The sequence below is a fragment of the Lepisma saccharinum genome, chromosome 2 (genome assembly GCF_977018435.1).
Source record: "Lepisma saccharinum chromosome 2, izLepSacc3.1, whole genome shotgun sequence".
In the NCBI taxonomy this organism is placed as follows: Eukaryota; Metazoa; Arthropoda; class Insecta; order Zygentoma; family Lepismatidae; genus Lepisma; species Lepisma saccharinum.
Genome location: NC_139230.1, coordinates 177,929,235 through 177,947,535, shown reverse-complemented (window position 1 = coordinate 177,947,535; position 18,301 = coordinate 177,929,235).

Below are 18,301 nucleotides of genomic sequence, written 5' to 3'. Positions count from 1 at the left end.
AGTGGAAGAGGCAAAAGTCTGAGTATTGATGGTAGATGAAGCAAGAAATTGCGAGGAAGAATTTCTTGTCCGATTAGGATTTGCCGCTTTCAGTCATTAGATACAGGTTCGTTCTTTGCATATATCATGAGACTTCTTTACAAGAACTCCATAGATTCCTGTAACTGTGTAGCACAAACCTACGATGAATCTAGTGCTATGGGTGGTAGAGTGAGAGGTGTATACCCTTTGCAAATTTTTACTCCTCTGATATCATTGCCCTGAAAGGTGAAATGAAGAATTTGCCTCAAAATCTTCAGCGTTACGAGGATGGAACAAAAGTAGCCCACTTAATGCATTTCATCCGTCATCGATATCCTAGCAAAGTATAAATTGACATTGCACGAGGTTCACACTCAAGTTGTAATCTCCGTAACAATTCCAGTTTTCAGTGCAGCGTGTGAAAGAACCTTTTAGTGTTTGAAACCTTTGAAATGTCTTGCTCGAAACAGAACGCTGGTTTCTAATACTTAAGCAAATAATTTTCTTCCAGGGTCATGTGTATTTAGAATTTTTGTCACATTATTATCTTACAACTTGAATATTTATATCACTAGTTTCTACTCAAGAAAGACGAGAAATTATGAAATTATAAATGAGAAAACTCTTTTAGACCATTTTCTACCTGTCTCCCAATACTGAAATAAGCCAGTAGAAACAACACAACTTACGGCAGTTCCCACGAAGAGAAAGAATTAATGCCTTTATTAAAACGAATCTCTTTTCTTTTTAACACTTTTTTACATATTAGAAAGGAAGTCTCGTCTCGTCTTACCAGTTTATTATCATCTAAGTCTCGATTTTACAGAGGCCTATCTCGTTTCGACAAGTCTTGAAGGATCTAAGCCAAGCGTCAGGTTAACCTTGCAGCAGGTTTTCGCATATGTAGATCCAAACGTGCGCGCAGAATATAGTTCCACTGAGATGGGTTCTATTCCGACACAACTGCATACTTGCAAGAAAACAGTTATTTAATTTGTAAAATACAGACAAAATAATACATCCATTAGCAGGTGTGGACTTGATCGGATGCAATCACTATGCAGACGAACTTGGATCCGCAGATTCGCCAACGGAGTTTGTATTGCGCTGAGGAATCGCTGAAGCCCAAGTGCGAGTCGAGCAAGACTGAATACGTTGCAGAGCGCGTGGAATCCGTGATACCAGTGTTTCACATCCCACTATTTTAACCCTATGTTTATTGTGATTAATAATCGTGCTATACAGCGGCGAGAATGGCTGAATCAAGGTCTCCTGTTTAGCGAGTGTTATTGTGGGCTTCATCCGAAGAGAATAGCTCTTCAAATCAAGAAAGTTATTTAAAATGCTTCACTCTCCTTACGGAAACAAGATCAAAGTAAAACAGGGCGTGAGGTGATTTGCTGTCAATGTGCGCACGAACTGTATCCCGGGTGTTGAATGATTTGCGGTTTGAGTTTAGGAAGAGGAAACGATTGTTTGTTAATTGACGACAAAAGAATGTCACCAGTATTAAAATATATCCCCGTGAGAAGAAACATGTTTATTATTTGGACCAGACGTGGGCGTTATAATGATTTTTTTTTATATACCACCGTGCAAAATCACCGCCAGGGCTGAAGAAACCGACGAGAAAGGGAGAGGGGAAAGGGGAGGCTTATTGTTTCACCCACCGGCGGCAATGACGTCTTTGTTGAAGGCGCATTCCGTGCAAAGAAAGGGATGGATGATTAGCAAGAAATGGACAGACCAAGATTTGAATCCTGGTTTAGTGAAGTGATTCATAAATTGAAACCAGAGTAAAGCAGCAGACAATGCACCTGATTGTATATATCCCCAATAACAAATCATGCTTTTTTTAATGCTGGTATAACTTGAAGTGCGTGTGTCTTACAGTAACAAAGGTTTTCATAAATGTATTTTTTTTATAAACCAAAAACAATAATTTGTCATTCAATTCAAGAGAGCCTATGGTTGTTTACTTATATCTTTGTTTATTTTTATTTTTGCGTGCTCGAAATATACACACATGCTCATGGGCGTCCGGAAGGGGGCAAGGGGGCCGTGCCCCCCTGTAAAATGAAAGTCAACCAAAAATTATGTATTTCACACATATAATTTCATTTTAGCCACAATAATATGTGTTAATTATTGCATTAGCACTATAAATTCAAATTTAAGCAATGTTTTTTAGGGAACTACACTCTTTTGGAGGGAAATGTGACATGTTTGCCCCCCTGGGAAAAAAATCCTGCGGACGTCCATGCACATGCTCTCATGTTTCGAAGATATTTCGCATTTATATTAATATATATATATATATATATATAATGACACATTTTTTAAATAATTTATGTGCCGAAAGTACTTCTAAAATGTTATGTTTCAGGAGACAAAAAGAAACACAAATACTCTATGTGATCAAAAGTATCCGGACACACCGCGAAACGTGTGTTTATCATAGAGGGCGACACAGTACTGCCATCTACTGTGTGGAACACATAGTCAGCGAACTCAGTAGTCTGCAGACAGTGTGAGACAGCAGTAAGGGATATTCTGAGGAAGTCACAGACTTTCAACGTGGTCAGTTGGTTGGGTGCCACTTGTGTAGGAAGTCTGTGTGTGAGGTTTCCACCCTCCTAAACATCCCTCTGTCCACTGTTTAAAATGTTATAGTGAAGGGATGTGTACAACCCAAAAGCGTGCAGGCCAACCTCCCATGTTGACCTCCAGAGACCATCGAGTGTTGAAGAGGGTCGTACAGCATTATTGTCAATCATCCATCGCCACCATCACACAGGAATTCGGAACTGCATCAGGATCTACTCCAAGCAGCATTACTGTTTGGCGCAAGGTGCGTTAACTTGGTTTCCATGGCCGAGCAGCTGCCCGTAAGTCAAACATCACAAAGACAAAAGCCAAACGCCGCCTCGTATGGTGCAAGGAGCGTCGAAACTGGACCATAGAACAGTGGAAAACTGTTGTGGGGAGTGATGAATCACAGTATACAATGTGGCTATCCGATGGTAGGGTGTGGATGTGGCGAATGTCTGGTGAACGACATCTACCAGTCTGTATAGTGCCGACAGTAAAATTCGGAGGTGGCGGGGTTACAGTGTGGTCATGTTTCTCCTGGAGGCGGCTTGGCCCCCTTGTTGCTTTACATGGCAATGTCACGGCACAAGCTTACATTGACATTTTAACAGCTTTCATGCTGCCTACCGTCGAAGACCAGTTCGGGCATGACCATTGTGTCTTTCAACACGACCGAGCACCCGTCCATACTGCAGGGCTTGTGGGGGAGTGGTTTGACGACAACAACGTCCCACTAATGGACTGGCCTGTGCAGAGTCCTGATTTGAAAACCATAGAACATCTCTGGGATGTTTTGGAATGCCGACTTCGTGCTAGACCACACCGATCCACATCAATACCTCTTCTCATATCGGCGCTCTGCGAGGAATGGGCTGTCATTCCTCAGGAAAGCTTTCGGCACCTGATTGAAAGTATGCCTGTGAGAGTGAATGCTGTCATCAAGGCTGGCCAACACTGTATTGACTGCCAGTGTTCTCGATGGAGGGTTGCCCAAACTTGTACTTTATTTTGAGGTGGGTGTCCGGATACTTCTGATCACATAGAGTATATTCAGCTTGACATGCATGCGGGTATTGATGTGTTGTTCGGTTGGCTATACTGTGGATTTTCTCAGTGTCTGCGATGTAAGCAGCTCGGCGGTTGAGGCAAGACTGGCACGCAAGATTCTGTGCTCAGTTCTCGCGCGGATTGATACATAAAACCTGCTGCAAACTTAGCCTGACGCGCGGCTTAGTCTCGCCTTATCGCGGTTTCAAACAGGTCGTCTCGGTTTCGTCTCGAATGTTTTCCCAGCCTGAACTTTTTTTTCTCAAAGGGCTCAAGCTCACTCTGCCCTTCTCCCCCTGTTCGAAGCCCTTGCATCATAGCGTGGGGGAAAAAACCTCATTATTTTCCCACGGTGTCGACAAAAATGCTGACTACGTGTGCTTTAGCCCCAATTTAACTACTAAGAAAGTTCCGAAGAATTTCAAATTAAACATTTTGAACTTTTAAAAAAGTTTTTAGTGTTCACCATCCAAGTCGGTAATAACTATCTGTATAAACTTACAAAGTTTTTTCAGTAGCCACACATGAAATGGTGTGTTCAAGGCTTGTCCTGATCCCCGACAGACATGTCAAAATTTGCCTTCCAAGCCTTGCACATCATAGCCGATGCTTCAATGAAGTAGGCTATATTCTTGGCTTATGCAGATATACATATTTACCTTCGACATATAGAAATTTGCATCTATGCTTGTAACCTTTTGATGACATCGGCGCAGTCAGGCATGGGCTCGCCAGGCTCGATCCCTCCCGATGTTTGCAAAATATTTTGTGATACAGTGCAGATTTTGAAACTCATACTTCCATAGTCGGAAGTGTAACAAGTGGCAGTGATTAGGAGTGTGTGGGAGGGCAGCCAGCCAGTTCTCAGAAGGGTGCGATGGAGAACGATCATTGGCGTACGCAAGCCAGTTTTGAATTTCTTTAAATAATTTACCTAAATTCTGGTTTAGAAGCTTGTTTTAATAGTTTGCATAATATATAATGAGCAATTACTCATATATTAAAGCTAAATCTTTAATATATGTGTGAAAAAGATTGTTTACCGGTGGTAAAAGCGGTAACATGGAGAATACGCCACTGGATGTACTCCAAGTATGTTCAGTATTGAATCAATTTGGGGGAAAAAGTGAATTTCAAAATCTCAAAGTCCTGGTAAGAAAAGCAAAGTCTGAGGGGAATAATAAACATTCTCTATCCTTTGAAGGTACAGCCAATTAGGAAATAACACTTTCTATCCAGAAACAGAAAAAAAAAATGTTGCGTAGTGTAATAGATGTCTTTCCGAAGGATGGTGTACGTGAATTAATGCACACACACACATACATACACCCCCCCCCCCCACACACACACACATACAAACACATTAAAGTGCACATATATGTTCGAGATACGCCAAGTATAGAAATATTATCTGTATGTTATGTAAGACGAAATTATCAATTGGAGTTATCTTAGTGTGAATGTGAACATGTACTTACACATAGGTGACCACATTTATTACAGCAAGACAGTGTGCTATGAGGTTGTACATCACGATCTTGGAAAGATAAAAAGTTGTGACTTCGGGATAAGTTTAATCAATAAAACTCATTGAGAATAGAGCAAAGCAATGGGGATTGATTGATGATGGTATATTTCACTTCGCTTTTCTGACACTTTTGGCTAATCGCGAAGATGAGGATGAGTGATGATATGATGACACTCACAAGGAACACGCATGGCCAGGCTGGGATTCAGACCCGGGATCCCTGACGTCGTAGCGGGATCAACATGGAAAGAATCCAGTAGGTGGGGGCTTATGCAAATTTTCCTAGATGAAGGATATATGAATTACTTAAACTCTTCTTCACATGTTTTATTTTAAATCTAGTATAAAGATGAGGCACGTTTTTCAAATAGAAAGTGTGAGGGTGCAAGAAATTTCAACTTGAAAAGCTGAGCTCTCAAAATGTATCCTGTACCTATACAACCCGACATAGCAAATGGATGGGGTTGCCTACATTTTAGCCGCGCGTCAGGCTAAGTTTGCAGCAGGTTTTATGTATCAATCCGCGCTAGAACTGAGCTCAGAATCTTCCGTGCCAGTCTTTCCTCAACCGCCGAGCTGCTTACATCGCAGACACTGAGAAAATCCACAGTATTGCCAACCGCACAACACATCAAAACCCGCATGCATGTCAAGTGGAATGTATTTTTGCTTCTCTTTGTCTCCTGAAACATAAAATTTTGAAAGTATGTGTGTGTATTTCGAGCACGCAAAAATAAAAATAAACAAAGATAAAAGTAAACAACGATGGGCCCATCTTGAATTTAATGACAAATTATTGTTTTTGGTTTAGAAAGAAATACGTTTATGAAAAACGTAGTTGCTTCGTCCGCAATACATCCGTTCCTGTAAGACACACGCAATTCAAGTTATACCACCAAAAAAGCATGATTTGTTATTGGTGATATATACAATCAGGTGCATTTTCTGTCGCTATTACTCTGGTTTCAATTTATGAATCACTTCACTAAAGCAGGATTCAAATCTTGGTCTGTCCATTTCTTGCGGATAATCACCCTTCCCTTTCTTTGCGCGGAACAGTAAATATGCGCCTTCAACAAAGCTTTCATTGCCGCCAGTGGGTGAAACAATAAGCCTCCCCCTTCCCCTCATCATTGGTTTCTTCAGCCCTGGCGGTGGTTTTGCATGGTGGTATCCTTCCATGTTTTATTCCCCCTTCCCCCACCCACCGAGTTGAAGGACGTCTCGTCCAAATAATAAACATGTTTCTTCTCACTGCGATATCTTTTAATACAGCGGAAATTCTTTTGTCGTCAAAAAACAAACAATCGTTTCCTCTTGCTAAACTCAAACAGCAAATCATTCAACACCCGTGATACAATTCGTGCGCACATTGACGGCAAATCACCACCTCACGCCCTGTTTTACTTTGATCTTGTTGCCGCAAGGAGGATTATGCATTCAAAACAACTTGCTTGTCTTTGAAGAGCATTTCCCTTCGGACGAAGTCCAAAATAACATTCGGGTAAAACCACGCGCTGAACAGTAGATTCAGCCATTCTCGCCGCTCTACAATAAACATAGGGTTAAAATAGTGGGATGTGCAACACTGGTATCACCGATTCCACGCGTTCTGCAACGCATTCAGTCTCGCTCGACTCGCTCTAAAGTTGCAGTGTCTCTTCAACGCAATACACATTCGAGTTGGCGAATCTGCGGTTCTAAGTTCGTCTGCACAGTGATTGCAACCAATTAAGTCCATACCTGCTAATGGATGTACTATTTTGTCTATATATTACAAATTAAATAACTGTTTTCTTGCAAGTATGCAGTTGTGTCGGAATAGAACCCGTCTCAGTGGAACTATGTTCTTGCGCGCACGTTTGGATCTACATATGCGAAATCCTGCTGCAAGGTTGACTTGACGAGCGGCTTAGTAGTCGGGCATCAAAAATTAGCAACAAATTGGAAGCCTACCCAGAGAGTGGTAATCGAAATAACTACGCCACTAAACTACCCGTCACCAAAGTCTAACTTATTTGTGGAACCTTTGGACGCATTGTAACGCACCGTCCCAGTCTCTTACGAGATCCAACCTACCAGCAAATACATGCGGTCAAATAAATCACAGGAAAAGTTACATAAACGTCATCTGTTTTCTCAGATCCCCCAAATTAACTAGCAAACAATCTCCAAGGTTGCGTCGTGGAAACTCACAGTAAACAGCTGACCTACAAAACAATAATACCAAATATAATTTAGTATTCCCTCCCGTTAATCAAAACTTGTTATTGAATTATGCAGTACTTACAATACTAAAAAGGTTGTCTTTTTTTCTCTCGTAAAGGCATGTGAAGATTGCAAGTCCAATTTATAATTTATATTTCTTTATTACGATTAGCCAACGCAACGTAGTACGACTATCGTGCAATAACAAATACATTCATGAGCAAATATAAATTACAACGCCGAGCGTTACTAATACAAGAATTGACCTTCAGGTCTCCTTTGGTACAAAAATCATCAAATACACAACATTTAAACTGACCATTAGAATAGATTAAGATCTGTCAAATTTCCACAATTCATTATCGTGCAACGTATAAATATGTATGCACGAATTCAACGCATCAAATCAAATTAAAGCTTGTATATTATTAAGTTACTGTACACTTGCAAAGTTTATTTTAAAAATCGAGTTATCTGATGCTCAATAACCTTTACAGTAATCTTTGGATTACTTCTTGCAATTTTTAGTAAGAATGACGCACCGAGTACGTCTCGTAATAGACAAAGGAAGATTGTGAAGTGTTTCTGCAAGACATAGTTGTATATTAAATCATTATTTTTGGAATTGCAGACGAAACACGTCACAATTTATGAATCTCTGTTGGCTGTTTTGCTTTGATGCAAACGTAGAGTGGCACGGACACGTTTACCGTTCAAGAGCAAGTGAAGAAAATTAGTGATGAAGGTGAAATATGCGCTGAAGCAACGACAAATGCACATTTTTGTTTTGCATGCCCGCACAGAAAGCATTACGGCAAAACTAAAGAAAATTACAGCGAAGTTCGGATAATTACCGACTGGCCCTAATATAATCGAAGACACTCTTATTTACATATTTCTATAGTTTTATATAGAGCGGTGAAGAATGGTATTGTTTACTGTCGGTTACTCTTATGCTTGAAATATTATTTTACCATCTCTTATAGGGCGGAGTTTGAGCTTTTGCTTTGAGGGGGCCAGACTCTGAGAGAAGCATATCATGTACCCGAGGGTTATTGAATATTCCCTACTTTATAAGGGATCCGGAGGCCTTCCCCCGGAAATTAGAGAAAAAAAAACAACTTAAAAACACTGAGTTTTAGGCCTTTTAGATTTGAAAATGTTAAATTTCCTCGCATAAGTAAACAAATATTAATTAGTATATTGGTTGTCAGTCTTAAAAGAAGCAAAACAGTACGATTATTGCATTTTGCATTTCATTAATATTTTATTGATACAATACTCGTATATTTAAAAAGTTACGGTACAATAGTAAGCTTCAGAAATTTTAGAAAAATTAAATTGAAAAGTTCCTTTGATGTCTCAACAGTAACTGTTGACTCAACACAAAGTCATTTTACGTTTTCCTTTCTTCAAACTGTACACATCAATCAAATCGTCTAAGTTAATTTTTTTAACAACATCTGATGCAGTGTATAAGATCATTAAATTGTGCAACGCAACCACTCGTGGATTCGACTCATAGCAGAAAATGTCCTCTCACAAGTTGCACTATTTGATGGCAGGGTAAGAGCAATTTTCAGAAGAATGCTAACATTTTTGTATGTTTCTGTATGTTTGCTCAAAACTGTGTCCACTATCTTTGGAACAACATTCTTCAAAGACGCACTTATCAAACTCAAACCTGAACTTTCCATTACATTTCTTAAAACGGTCATTTCTGTCTTCAACATTGTTGTGTCTATACCAGGAATGGAGTAAAACTCAATGAAACGTGCAGCTCCTTCTTCAACCAGACGAATAAATCTTTCACTGGCTTCAGCAACTTCCAAAATTTCACCACTAAATCTTCTTTGCAGTTCGCCAATCAAAATATCCAGCAATGGATAAAAAAAAAATCATACTTTTATTTTTTCTTCCAGTTTTCTTCACTTTGAAATGTAGAAAGTGTTTCAGCAGATGTCTTTCCTCTGGTTCTCTAGCCCACTGAAGAACAAACCAGATAAGCATCTAATTTGTTTGATATCAGTCTAGGCCGTTTTGGATTTGTACCTTCTTTCTTAGACCTAATTCTTTGTCAACATCCTTTAGTCCATTCCATTTTCTGTTTCAAGTGTTTTAGTTTCGCTGGGACTCAAGCTCCTAAATCACTCCGTTGGCTACACTGGAACTTTGAGCTATTGAGGCATCAGCATTCTGAAGGGACTGGGATAAAACATTTATGAGGGGGAGATATTCAGGAAATACTGATAAACATACAATGAAATCCAACGATTTTATAGCTGAAAGCAGGCTTTTCATTATCTAAGTTACCTCCAATAGCTTTAGCTTTTTCTTCTCTGTCACGTTGTTTCAGAAAAAAAGAACGAATGTCAGTCTTGGTATTCTGCTTTTTACTTATTGTTACCTGGAATGTAGACAGTAGGCCTACCACTTACAGACGATAAACTAAAAAATACATTAACAACGAAACAGTTCTGCTAAATAACTATACACCAGAACAAAAAAATCACTCTTATAAAGCCACGAATGAAAAATACACTGTAGCCTAGAGTAGTAACTGCAGACTGCACTGACAGTGTGACTAGGAATTCGGACGAATCTATTTTAGGAGAAATAGGAGAGGAAGCTAATGAGTTGAGTGTTGCATCAGAGCCAGTGTTTCCAATCCCACTTGTAAGAACTACCCGCTATTGAGGCGCAATTATCGCACATGCCATCATGCCAAACGTCAAGATTTGCGGTATGGCTTCATAGCAAAAATGTAGTAACTGAACTTAATCATGTGTTATTTTTTTAGTCTTTTTTAAGTGGGGGGGGGCAGGGAGGGCCTGGCCCCTCCAGAACTCCGCCTAAAATATAATAAGAATAAAACAGAAAGAAAGAAGGAAAGTTTTATAATACAGAAGCTACCTAGGCTGGACCTACACTTTGCACATGTCTATTGCCACTGAAAATATAGGAGCAGATTACTTTATTGTGCAATAGCTACTATAATAAATTTGATGTTATGTTTTATTTATTGTTTTTGTTATTATTAGACCAAAATTGAGATGAAAATTGGGGGCGTGGAAGAGGGTGAGCAAACACCCCTTTGCACCCAGTTTGCGCTGCCAACGTACAAGAAACACGCAATGATGGAAAGTGGATAATAATTTTATACTTTTGAAACACGGTAATTGAGCTATAAAATATCTGAGAAAATACAAATACATTTGGTGGTAATTATTCACATTTTAATTTCAACTCATCTAAATGAACCACTTGGCCACAAAGAAAGTTTTGAGATATGAAGTCTTCAGTGAACTGATTGGTCGGCCAGTACCAGTTAGTTCATTGAGTTTAATATTAGCCTTATTACCTCATTCTATTTTAGATGAATTTGCTAGGTTAAAATGGGCTTATAACAACAAATCAATCAATCAATCAATTGCTAGGTACCTGAACTTCCCAAGAAACTCTCTACAATTAATTCAGAAGGCGGGCAACGATTTTGAAAATTTTAACGCCAGCAGAACCCTTCACGAAATATTTTCCTTAGCACACCTCTGCTTCGCCTCATTTAATCGTACCATACCCCGTTCGATTAAGAAATATTGACCCTGGCAGACCTTGTCAGCTCCTGCTCAGAATGTGTAGAATAAGCATTCTACAGGAAATGGTAAGAACACTGGCCTTTGGTAAGAGGTGACGAGAGGCCAAGCGAGTGTTTAAATACGTGCGCATGAGAGCGACACGAGGTCTTTTAATCTGGAATCATCGGAGAAGCAGGAGCTACTGGTCTTATTTCTAAACCGAACAGGGTAAGCTAGTCTACACCCATTCTGCCATCTGCATTGCTCACTTCAGTCTAGAAACGAATCATGAGTCTATTTGAATGAATAGTTAGATATTTGTACCTGCCCGTTCAGGGCTGTCTCTACCATCAACTAGTACTAATAGCTACATCCCTATTTAAGATCCCGCGTTCAGAGGCATCGTTACGTGGTGGATTGATGCGGGCCTTTTCATTTTCTTTTGGAAATGAAAAGCGTCAAAGACTTGTTTTCTTAAACAGACATAAAAATTGAAAGGATAGGCATCGCTACGTGGTTTGAGATGCGTGGGCTTTTCATCCATTTTTACGGAAATGTGATGAAAATTAGCACTACGTAGTGGAGTTGCGGAATTTTTTAATTTATTTCACTCTGAAATAAATGAAAATTGAAATTTGTTAAATAGTGACATGTCAGAATTGTTTTTTTCTCTGCGAATCTTTATTTTTGGGGAAAGCTGCGTAGCACGCAGTTTTAATGTTAATGATGGTTATTGTCGATAATCAGCTTTAATTCAGTCCTTACCCACCACACCCACCCAATAGGCTAATCACCCGCTGCATTAAAGCACATTACAATGCGGAGGAAACGAAAATAGAATGTTTCCTTTGGTAGCCACGGGCGCTTTTGCTTCGTCGCGGTTTTCCGCGTCGATGCGATGTGGCATAAGGTACGTCCGTCATTCCGCGCGCCGGAAGGTTCGATGTCGGACATTCGAGTGTCATATTCCGCCCAGAATTTGGCCAGCCCGGGCACGTCTACCGACGAGCCCTTGTCATTCCGCTCCTAGTAACGCCGTGGTTCGCTCGAACCCGGTACCTTCGGTCAGGGCCTGATGGCTATGACAAAACTACCACCTGGGAAATTATCATCAATTCCCAGGATTTTATCAAAATTTTGAAAGTGGCATTTGATTTTGATGACCTTGCAGTAGTCTCTTGAAATACAATTTGGTATTTTTTTAAACGTAAATTTGGTGCGTGACTTATGATATTTCGGCTATAAACGCGACGACTCAATCACACCATGATGTGTGTACTTAGTGGGTCACAGCAGAGAGTATTGCTGAAGTTAATTGTGTTTTAATTAATTAAAGTCCTTTAAAGTTTCAATTTCATATATATATTTTTAAAACAGACCGTAACTTGTTAATGATCCGAAAAGTAACGCCGTTTGTGTTTATGTGTTTTAAGTTAAACTGTTAAAGATTATCGCAAGGAGGGTATTTAATTTTATCACGTATAGTTTTGAAATGCACAAGGATCAGTGGTCGACTCACTCGTAATTTAAAATGACTGAAATCTCCTCGCCCCGAAGATGGGAGCCTTGGTACTAATAATTGTAGTGCAAATTGATAAGGAGATAGTCGAGAGAATACACGAGTCAGTCGCAGAGCATTTTTATTTTTACCTTGTTTAAGGAATATTTTTTTTACTAAAGTAAAGTTAATATGTGAAAAAACGAAACGCTAATTATATTTCTAGGAATAGAGGAGCAATTATATGTCCGCTACTATACGCTGGCGTAAGTAGTAAGAGTGACGCTACCATTCGGCTAGAGTATAACCCGCTCGTTGATTCAATGTTCTAGCTAAGGGATAATAATAGGTGTTTTTAGTTGTACGCGCAGAAATACCGGTAGTGAAATATAAAAGAGTGCGCAAGTGTTTATATATATGTTTTAAGGAATAGAGGAGCAATGATGTCCGCTACTAAAGGTAGTAAGTGTGACGCTCCCTTCCATTAGTTTTAAGGTTAATTATGTCTTCCCCTACGAATTAATTGTGTACACAGAGGTACCCGTAGCAAGAGGAATGACACTGTCATTGTAGCGCAATGACATAAGAATGACTTAGTCTACATGACTTTTAGTTTGTTAAAACACCATAGTTAGGCGTAAGCCAACTTGTAATGAAAAGTAGAACGAGACGTAAGCGGTATTCAAGGCGTGGAGTATTTCACATATTAACGAGATTTTTTTGTTATTATCCATATATTTATTGTCTCCTTCAGCTATTTATTAAAGAATAGCTTAATATTCCTCCTTTTGCGTTTTCTAGCTTTGAATTTTAAATACCTTAAATTTCATGTGTATTTATATTATGATATTTATATTTCAAGTTACGGCATTCCTTAATGTTTAAATAAACATTCTTTAGCGTTATTCAACAGATTTCGTGTGGTTATTTAATCGCATCGCAAATCACTAAATCACTAAATAGCGATAAAAGTTAAAAAGGTTGTTTAAATTAAGGCAAATCTGGTTGTCATTTTTTTCATTAAATAACGATGAAGTATTGCGAATAGTATAATCAATCAAGCCCTCCCCTTAGGTATAATCACGTTTACATTCCGTCAGCTTACGATAGGTTTAAACACGCAAGTTTAATCTCTGCACCGAAAGCACGATTCATTCGTTGTTTTCCTTTTGTTCCTTCGAACTCAGGATATGTGCAGTCGCAAGACTCAAGTCCAGGATTTTCCTCCCATGTAAGTCACCAGATTTCCGTGCGGAAATTTTCACATTCGAGTTAGCGGAAGAATCATATCTTATTTCAGTCTCGGAGAGAGATAATTTGATGACACCTTTCTTTGTTGTAGATGAACTTTACACTCAGCTGGCGTCGACACTGAAATTCCTAGCCTCCCAAAGAGGTGAGAATAAGAGTCTTTTCAAGGGCGCTTATTTATGCGTTTTTCTCGTTCCTTCAGAATTTTCAAAAGTTTCCCGAATGAAATTTAATTACTTCTTACAGATTAATTTCATGTTAATCTTCGTAAAGTAGGTAATAGCGAGTAATTGTGCTTATATTTTAATCTCCCACACGTCATAGACTTTAGTTGAAGTAATATCATACGAAATCCTATACTTTTCTCCCGGCCCGGCGTCATGATGTTCATTTACGGTTCCGTTTCAATTTTTTTTCCTAAGGCGACCATATACAGTAGTTTTGTTTACCTTATTAGGCTAAAAACTCAAAAGAGTGGATTTAGACGCCTACAGTTGTCATGGGTCAAGTGTAATCTCTTACGCGACGAGCATTTATGCTAAGTGACGAAGAAAATCCACGGCGGGTTATAGCATTATTATTATTCCTCTTTTCTGTTTAACGCAATGCCTTATATATATTTTTTTCCCCTTTATTCTCAGAACCGTAAATTTACTTCACAGATAGCCAAGAAATGTTTTCTAAATCAATAACCCAGTTTAGTTTCAGTTTTGAATTTACTGTTATCCTATTACTAATTTGGAACTTCATTTTAACTGTTTATTTATGCTATACGTCAGGCGTATGCAAGCGCAAACAAACCTTGACTAGTGAGCGCTAACAGTGCGTCACTATGTCGCCTTGATTTATTCATCCATTTTATTATGTACCTTTCGTAATTAATGATTTTAAGGTCATTGGAGCCATGTCATTTACTCTTTTATTTTACTTGTGGCTAGGTCCGTTTTAACAGCTGTGACGTTACCAAATTTTGGGTTAATTATTTTTTTTTCGTCAGTTCCTCATTTTTTACAATGCTTTGACACTTCTGACATGATATTAATGGATTTCGTTGGGTTAATTTTCTGATACCAGGGGATATATTTTATACCATCTACATTTTACTTTTATATATTTATCAATATTTAAACCTAGATATTTTCGTTTATTTTATTGTATATTGATCATGTCCCAACAAAGGGCATTTAGTGCCATGTCATAACTTTAGTTTATATTGCACATTATTTTATATTTTGGGAGAAGCCAGGGGCTATATATATATATATATATAATTTAGTCAATATATACATATATTACTTTTGATGAAGTTAGATTTTCATTTTAATGGTGTTCCAGTGTTAAGGCGTCAAATAACATTTTCCGCCTTTTATTTTCTTTAGCCTTCATTCAAACTTTGTTTTATAATTTATATCACTTATTGGGCAGTTTATTTTATTTTAGTTTACTTATCTTTACTCATGATTTTCACTTGCCTATAGAAGACGATTCCTTTACACATTTTTATATATTTTCAATATTGAATGACTGAGAGCAATGTAGTTTTCCCATGTCCAACCTGTTTCCTTCCCTGTTCGGGAATTCCAAGAGTTCAAGGAATTTCGAAAAGTCCAGTGATTTTTTGAGGCCGGAAGAAGAACGCATTCCTGAAGGCTTTGGAGCTCACCAGCCTCCTTTGGTTTTCAGCGGTGTATGTCACGTAGCAGCACCGAAAATCCTATTCCAAGTGACATCCCAGGACTGGAACAGCGTCAGAAACATCAGAAGAAATGTCATCTTACAGAGCAACCCCCCCCCCCCCCACGACTCTAACCCCCTTAAGAAGAAGCATGAACATCTTTCATGTACATCGTCCCCTTTTGCTCTGTAAGGCCAGGCAATGTCCTTCACCACATATTGGAACTTTCCGGGTACAGTCAACGACCCAAATGTGTTGAGACCCAGCCCTGTGGATCAGCAACCTGCCAGGCCACCTGTGACGTTTCATCCTACCAGTGGCCATAATTACTGTATGCAATGGCGTCTGCTGTGAACTTTCGGGGGCCTATCCTAACATCCCCCCAGTGTTCGCCATTGGACAAGGCATATTTTGGGGCTTGGAACCGCTACTTGGAGTGGCTTCCCATGGACTACCCTGTGTTCGCCCGCCCCACGGCCCACGTCTTTTCATCTGACCTTTGCTGACCAGTATTCCGAAACTTTCCACACCGGGATTCGAATCCGGTCCCCCAGTGAAAATGATCGGTCAAGGACCGTGTATGTCACAGAACAGTGCTTCGTACCCCAGGACTCCGGGGTTGGAATGTATTTGGACTGCCCTGCCGTCTCATTTCTCAGGTCATAGTGTGCACACATAGTGTGCTAAGAACGTCAGTGGCAAGTGCAAACATAATCTTCAACTATTTTTTTTAATCTTCGTGTGGTTGTGCTCAGTCCAGTAGAGCTTGGTGTTTACCACGGTCTTTTTGCTCTCGCCTCGAACTGTCATCCTGATGAGGCGGAAGATTGCGAGCATGCGGCCTTAAGGTTTCTTACGGATTACGTTCTGTGCTTATTTAGCACTTGTTCAGAAGCAAGTCGCATGTATCGCGTTACGATGCAGTGTGTTGAACTTTCCGCTGACTCCACGGACCTGCAAACAACACTTTATATCGCATGTTGACCAACCGTCAGCATTGTTGATTACGAAAGACTCTTCCAGCGTGTGGCTAATGAAAACAAAAGACTTTCTTTCAGCTTTCAAGCTTGAGCTTAATTCTGTTCCATTTAATTTTCGGTGAAGGGTCTCCGACATTTTTTTGTTATTATTTTATTTTATGTAACTTTTTTTTTCATGTAATAAACAAAAACCTTTTAAATTTTGGTGAATGGCAGAAGGTTCAATTTAAACTTTTCATGACTACAATTTCAATTTTAGAAATTGTCTTGCAAGAGGGGGTGTCGTACCATACCCCGTTCGATTAAGAAATATTGACCCTGGCAGACCTTGTCAGCTCCTGCTCAGAATGTGTAGAATAAGCATTCTACAGGAAATGGTAAGAACACTGGCCTTTGGTAAGAGGTGACGAGAGGCCAAGCGAGTGTTTAAATACGTGCGCATGAGAGCGACACGAGGTCTTTTAATCTGGAATCATCGGAGAAGCAGGAGCTACTGGTCTTATTTCTAAACCGAACAGGGTAAGCTAGTCTACACCCATTCTGCCATCTGCATTGCTCACTTCAGTCTAGAAACGAATCATGAGTCTATTTGAATGAATAGTTAGATATTTGTACCTGCCCGTTCAGGGCTGTCTCTACCATCAACTAGTACTAATAGCTACATCCCTATTTAAGATCCCGCGTTCAGAGGAACGTTACGTAATGACCACCCTCTCACAATCATGTGTGACATTTGTCCCAATCGTAATGAACGAATGTTTTGATAGATGTCATGTTATGATTTATCTCTAAACATTGATATTTGAAAAGTTGGTCGATGTTAAACAGTCATATGTTTTCTATAAGGAGATGCACAAATATACCTTTTTCTGTCTATAGAGTCGATACTCCATCAAAAGAGAATTGAGATGTTCAATTGGCAATTTAAGCCTCTTTTCGCAGTAACATAATGATTGTAATGATTATTTTCTTGAAAAGAAGTTTATAGTCCACCAAAGAACATGAACGCAACCTTCCATTTCAAGAAAAATAATACAACAAGGGTTTTGTTAGCTGCTTTTGTAGCAATTTTCCGTCGATGCTTTGTCCAACAGAAAGAGCCAAAGGCCAATTAAATCGCTCTTGCCTTCCATGCGTTTTGTTTCTTGGACGTCGATCGAACAAACAAGTCTTATGTTGTTGTAGCTGTCTTGGGTTATTATGATTGCTGCAACCACCATTTCTTCGTAATTCTTTGTTGTCATCTGTTGCTACAGCAACTTTCACATTGATTGTGTAAACCCGTTATCGAAGCATGAAAGTTGACATCCTGTCACCTGGTGAACCAACCAACAGTCTTCTAAATCGATCCTGTCCTGAGAAGTGTTGAGGTGAAAATTCATAATTCAATGAAGGCCTAGCAAATGCGACATGGTAAGGATCGGCAATGCAAGATGATAGGTAAAACATTTGTGTTCTGGGCATTAGAGTCTCGATCCCATCTCGGTAACGTCTTTGAATGCGAGACGAGATCGAGACAGCATTATAGACTTGTCGAGACTATTGATTGATTGATTTGGTTTATTTACTTCGCATTTCCGCTACTATTGGCTAATTGCGGCGATGAGGATGAGCGATGATATGATGAAATTGATGAAGGGGGAAACAAAGAACACCCATGCCCAGGCCGAGATTCGAACCCAGTGCCCCTGGCGTCGTAGCACGCTGTGCATTTGTCGAGACGAGAACGAGACAGGCATATACTACTCGAGATGAGACTACAAACAAACCATCTGTATATGTATGTAACACACACACATACACACATTGCTTTTTCCGGAAACGAAAGTACCGATATGTTTCATAAGTTACTTTCAATTGTGCACAAATCAATACAGTTGCAATGTTAATGTAGTAGTAATTACAAAAAATACTGAGCAGTATATT